The sequence below is a fragment of the Heterocephalus glaber genome, unplaced genomic scaffold, assembly GCF_053883595.1.
Source record: "Heterocephalus glaber isolate CG9 unplaced genomic scaffold, H.glaber_assembly_v1.0 deba00001586, whole genome shotgun sequence".
NCBI lineage: Eukaryota > Metazoa > Chordata > Mammalia > Rodentia > Bathyergidae > Heterocephalus > Heterocephalus glaber.
The window spans coordinates 15,428,484-15,435,278 of record NW_028258364.1 but is presented as its reverse complement, the minus strand read 5'-3'; the positions used below and the strand labels follow the sequence as shown (position 1 = coordinate 15,435,278).

The window sequence follows — 6,795 nt, the reverse complement described above, 5'->3', positions numbered from 1 at the left end:
CTGTTTAGCTGATCTTTTAACACTGGTTTTGCAGTTTTGGAGTTGTTTTGATGAAAGCATTGCAAATATTTGCAGGTCATACCCAAGACTATGCCATGGTATTTTTATTTTCAATTTTGATAAAATTTTTCTGTAACTCTGCAGGTGTATGTACAGTTTAGTTCACTGAACTATAACTTGATCATGAGAACTTAAATTAACAAACCTAGGATAAGGGAACACATTAATGTAATATTTCTTAAGAAGGTCACCTATTCAAAATTAGGCCCGTATTTTTGTTTCCTTTGAACTGATGGCACTTGGGGAGGGAAAGAAAAAGAGCAATAAGATTTACAATTTCACCCAGATAGAATAAATGGTAACTGATTGAGGAGAAGCAAATTGTGTTACTGTGCTTGGGCTAGAACAATGAAGTACACAATTGTGTGGTCTTAAAGTAAAGCTATTTTGTTATAATTTTGTAAGCTGGGAACTCAAAATCAAGATGGTAGCAGTCCAGAATTATAGTGAGGTCTCTCAGTGACAGATAGTCCCCTTCTTCAAATATCCTAATGTAGCCTTTTTTGGTGTGTGAGCACAGTGTAAGAGGTCAGTTGTCAATATCACTTGCTGTTTGTACAAGGACAGTGTCTGATTACATTAGGATTTCATTCTTATGACCTTATTGAATCTTAATCACATCCTTTAAAATCACCATGTCCCCTATAATATTGGATTTTGGGCTTTAGCATATGAACTTGAGGAGGAATACAATTCAGTTCATGACAGTAACTAGAAAACTGGATTTTTCATATATTCTAGGATATATGAAAGAACTACTTTTCAGATATTGACAATAGGCAGGAAAACTTAAAGAATTCACTGCCCTATCAATAACTGCACTGCAGGAGCACTAAAGAGAAAATTGCTTCAGGTATGAGAAAATTTATTTCAAGTGAATAAAAGGAAAAAAACAACCAGAGTACATGAGTTTCTGAATAAGTACAACTAGTATTTTCTCTTTGGAAAATTTCTTTCAAAATTATCTAATAAACCAAAAATAATAAAGATGTACCATGAGATTTTAAAAATATACACAATTCAAAGGTATGATAAAATTGCCTTTGGACAGGAGTAGAGAAATGAATAAATTCTGTTTTTAGTTTCTTAAAGTATGTGTGAAGGCAGATAATATTTGGAAATAGATTTAAATAAATTAAAGATATACATTTTATGTGCTAGCCATCATTAAGAGAATAAAATACAGAAGTATAAGACAAGAAAAGAGGAGCAAAAAAAGTAAAAGAAAAATACTGTATTAAAGACAAGTGCGAGATTATAGATTTAATATATCATATCAATATTTACACTAAATTTAAATGAACTATAATGCAGAGATTTTCTTACTGAGTTTAAAAACAACCACCACCACATACTTTCTCTTATATGAGAAATCCAAAGTATAAATGATTTAAAGAGAAAAATAAAAGATAGGAAAGAAGAACATAAGCTTTGTGAAGAAGGGAAGAGGACTGGAAGTAGGGGAAGATGAAGAAACTGGAGGTACAGCGGAAGCAAAATGGATCATAATTCTATATGTACACATTTACAAATTCCCCAGTGAAAACATTTGTTGTGTATTCAAAACATATACTAATAAAAAAACACTCATTTCTGAGTTGTCTATAAAAAATATACCTTAACTGTAAATATAAAGTTTAAAAATAAATAGAAAGTCTATGTTATGAATACAAACACAAGAATACTAGTGTGGCTATGATTATCAGATAAAATAGATTTCATAAGAATATTATAGAAGATTAAGAGGAAAAAAATACTAGCGATAAGCATGTCAATTTATCAGAAAGTAAAAAAGCAATCCAAATAGTATGTCTTAGTCACTTTTCTCATTGCTGAGACAAAATACCTGACACCCAAGTTAAAGGAGGAAAGGTTTATTTCTACTCACAGTTTGTAGATCTTTCAGTTCATAGTTTGCTGGCTCCAAGGCAGGGTGACATGGTATAGCGGATCATGGTGGGCAGTAGGCAGCAAAGCAGTGAAGCAATAAGCAAAGGCATCAGCCTCCTTTCTGTCCCTTATGTTCCATCCATGCTACTGCTCTTAGTGTGGGCAGCACTCATACCCAAGGTGAGCCATCCTTAATCAGAGCATCACATCCTTAATCACAGCATCACATCCTTAATCCCAGCATCACATCCTGTAGATTCAGCCATTTCTGAAAAGCCTCACCTATGAACTCATGCGGCTTTGGGTGTACATCTAGATACAAGCCATAACATAATAGAAGCTTAAAATCAAACTACATGTAGCAAAAACTAAGAGAACTAAAAGAAGTAAGAGGGAAATCTAGTCATAAATGAATCCTTTAACTTCCCTCTCTCTGGAAAATATACATGAATTTTGAACAAAATTACCAAACACCCTGATCTCATTAACATTTAGTGGACATTATTTGCAAGAATTACAAAATAAACATTATTTTTCAGGGCTGGGGATTTAGCTCAGTGGTTCTGCCACCTGCCCCAAAAGCACAAGGACCGGAGTTTGATCCCCGGTACCAAAAAAAAAAAAAAAGAAAAGAAACATTATTTTTCAAGTGCCAATGAGATATTAATCAAGACTGACCATATGCTGTATAATAAAAATAGGTATCAATTAAAAATGAAATCATTGAAGATATTAATATAATATTCAAAATATTTATACAGTTAAAAATACACTTCTAAATTACTCAAGAACCTAGTAAAGAAATCAGAAAAGACATCCAAAATTACTTTGACCTAAATGATAATAAACATAAAAATTTGTGAAATACAGGAAAACTAATATTTAGAAGGGAGTTTATATTTAAAATCCTTAGGTAAAACTTTAGATAATTAACCCAAATCAGAAAAAGGAATCAGAAAAAAAGTATTTCAAGCAGAAAATGAATGTGTACTAATTCCATAATATATGATAATTATAATTATAATCTATAAGAGGAATAGAAAACCATATAACAATACCTAAGATAAATTAAGTCAAAGCTGATTTGTTGACGAAACCACTAATATTGATCAATTCTATGCATACTGATCCAGGAAAAGAAAATACAAATTTGACATCCTGATTATTTTCTTACCAGGCACAATACTAGTAATTTAAATACAAATTTTCACTAAGATTCTGTGAGTTATGGAACTGAAATATCTTCTCTTTAGCAGATCTGATCAAATTACCTGTCTCTCAAGGACTTAATTGACCTGTTCCTCATATTCTTGGCTTGGCAAAGCCTGTTGTTTAATCCTCAGGTCATCAAAAGCCATGGACAAAATCTGCATATATATTTTAGACTCATATTTGTAGCTTCAGTTTTCTCAAGTTTCCTGACTCATTTATCAGACACTGCACACTGATACCTCTTTACCACATGATTTTAAAACACTTGGCAGATAAAAGTATGAATAATGGAGATTAAAATATTATTTTTTCCTTCTTTACTCACAAAAAACTTGGAGAATATAGCTTGAGTGTTTTACTGAGGTGAACTTTCCTATATTTCAGTGATTATTCAAACAGACATAGGCAAGTATAAAGTGCTGGTTCTATAAATACTGGAAGATACAAAGAGACATAAGAATAATATGCATGAAAAAGAAGAAAAGGAGGTTGTGAATTTCAGAATGTCACTTTCTTTAAGTACCTAAGCATGCAAAAATTAACCTGGCATAGAAAGCAGCTGTGCTCTAAAACTGTAGGAATTTGAAAAAGGAGGCAATACATTTTGGAATCTTACCTTGTTTTAGCAGAAAAATTAAATATTATATTACACTGCTAATTCTTCTACCATATTATACTTTTTGTTCTATATTCTAAAAAAAATAACATGCTCAGAGAGTCTATTATTCTGAAAAAAATCATCTTATTTGTAGTAATTAGTGACAGGAGGAAACCTATACATTTGTATAATCATGGTCTCTGTACAGCTCCAAAGATGTCTAGTTTTTTTGTTTGTTTGTTTTTGTTTTTTATTAAATTCTTTTATTAGCACATTTTAGGTACACAACACAATTATATTTCTCATTGGGAATTGTACCTTTACATAATGCATCTTGGTTCTTATTTTTTCTCCAGTCTTAGCTCTCCCTTCACCCCCTCCACCCTTCCCTATTTACAAAGACTTTATTTCCATTTTTTCCATTTCTCATCATTTTTCCTTTCCTTTCTTTCCTTTCTCCTGCCCCTCACACTACCCCTACCCTTTGGACCTTTTCTTTCTATTTTTCATTATTGATTATTCATTCTAATCATTGGTACATTTTAGATATACAATATAATGATATTCATCTTTGGAAATTTGCACCTTTACATAATCTCTCTTGGTTCTTATTTTTCACCCTTCCCCAGCCCTCCCTTCAACCTCTCCATCCCTCCCTATTTACAAAGATTTTGTTCCTATTTTTCCGTTTTCTCATGTTAATCCCATTCCCTTCTATCCTTTCCCCTAGCCCTCCCACTTCCTTCCCCTTTGCCCCTTTTCTTCCTATTTCACACTATTATACATTTTAGTCCTTATTTACACTTTCAGTTTCTCACACCAGAGAAACTATTTGGTATTTCTACATGTGTGTCCTATTTATTTCACTTAAGAGCATCACCTCAATGTGCATCCACTTAGCTATAAATGTCTCTAATTTCTCATTTTTAAGATATCTAGTTTTAATGAAGGTGAAAAAAATAAAAATTGAGTAAATGGAGACAAATTCAGAAGTGTTAATAAAAGTAACTTTCTGTCTAACTTAATATTTCTTTTGGTTTATTTATTAATAAGAAAACACCTAACTCATTGAGCCTGTAAATAATTATGGTACTATTGAGTACATGTAATGTCTTAACTAGCCAGTGGCTTATCTTTTTAAAATCTAAATAGAAAAATTATACACTTCAACCATCAGATCCATCCACATTTCTGTGTCTCATATTGAAGAAATGAGATGAAATGCTGGAAAATATTAAGGAAAAATTCAGTAAGTGAGTTTGGTGCTTCTACCACTGTACTGTATTTTCTACTTTATTAAAATGTTGATACTTTTTAGTTGCATTTAACAAATATTTTATTTCCCAGCTCAAGTTCATAAACTACACTCTTGAATTTTTTTTCTCATCTCAAACTCCTTTGATTAACTCTTGTTGAAAAACAAATGTCTCTTCATATCCACTCATAGTCCTCCTGCAGATGAACATCCTCCTATATCATACTGAAATTTGACATCAGATTGCAATATATTGCATTTAGAAGTTGATCCCTATATAATTTTAACAGCCTTCTTGATCTGCACCTAATTCCCTTTTTGGGGGGGGGGGTACGCAGCACAATTAGACTCTTAATGGGCTACACAATTCCATCATAGCTAATATTTATGTGGCTACACCTTATGCCTTTGCAGTTTATGCCTCCTTGCTACTGTATAAGAAACAAAATGCTATGGTCTCCAGTTTTGTAGGCTGTCTCACATGTTTTTTAATCAGTCACTACTACTGCTTGAGGAATCCGTTGACATAACCTCTACATCATCTTCATTTTCTTTATTATGCCCAGGAGGTTCCAACAAAAAGTCGTTACTGTGGGTTGGTGGTAACATATTCATTGACATATCATTTGACTGCCATGGATACTGTGGAGCAAGGACATCTGGTAGTCTACCGGCTGCAAGGGCATCCCTGGTAAATGACCATGCAAACCATTCGTGGAAGGATTGTTCATCTGACCTAGCAATCCACTTCTCATCTCTAAATCAGTAGGGTACAGTCTTCATGGGTCTCCTGGAACCCAGGTCAGTGGGGCACACACAGCATTACTTGCACTAATCCTATGTGCATACTTAAATTATTTCTTCACAGGAGATAGCACCATTTCTTGCTTTTTCTATTGACTTGAGTTTCTCTTTTGCTTGGTAAACATCTGTTGCCAGTATTTGTTCTGCTTCCTTTAGCTGTTTCTGTAGTTGCTGAATATCACTGTCTTTCTTCTCTACTTCTTTTTCTAAAACTTGCATTTCATGATGGATTTTTCCCTGATTAAGTGCCAATTTCATTAGTTCCTGAAATTCCCCATCTCGGTGAATTAACAGCACAAGAACCTGGTTTTCCTTCCTAGCCTATGACAACTTTTGGTTTCTTGAAATTGCCAGCATTTCTATAAGTTCCCTCCACAAGACCTCCAGATCTTCAAGCGCAGACAACAGACGCTCCCGAGTACTATTACTGCCTGCTGATGCCGAGCTGCCTCCCAGCCGTTCCTCCTCCTCCTCACCACTCGAAGAAACCTAATTCCCTTTGTAAGGCAACCTAATTCTCTTCTTCCTTTGAGTATTTCACATGAACTCTTTAATTTTTTGACATTACTTGCAGTCTTATTTGATTGACATCCTTTGTAGTCTCTTTCTTCTCACATGCACATTCTTGTCATCCTCAATAGTTCCAGCACAAATGCATTATTATTTTGTAGTCTCTGGAGCTTTTAGTAAAATTTCATCCTTGCACTTGACCTTTTCCTAATTCTGTAAGGCTTTATTTTTTTAATCATTCTTTTCATCATACTCATTTGCCTTTTCCTAATCAGAACTCATTCTCTTAAATTGTGCACCATAACACAATGTACAAAGTTATTTAGTACTATAATTTCTAGTCTAATACCAAGAAGTATAAACAATATTCATAATAAATTAATCAACAAAATAAAACCTTACTTTTCAGATTAGACATCTCAATAAAGTTTATCATTTTCTAAGTTGTGAATGTTCAGTTTTAGGT

General features: G+C 33.2%; 1 pseudogene; it reads right to left on the bottom strand.

Annotated features, from left to right (window-relative positions):
• Positions 1-5,484: 5,484 nt before the first annotated feature.
• Positions 5,485-6,287, bottom strand: LOC147823421 (mediator of RNA polymerase II transcription subunit 4 pseudogene; annotated as a pseudogene).
• Positions 6,288-6,795: the final 508 nt, after the last annotated feature.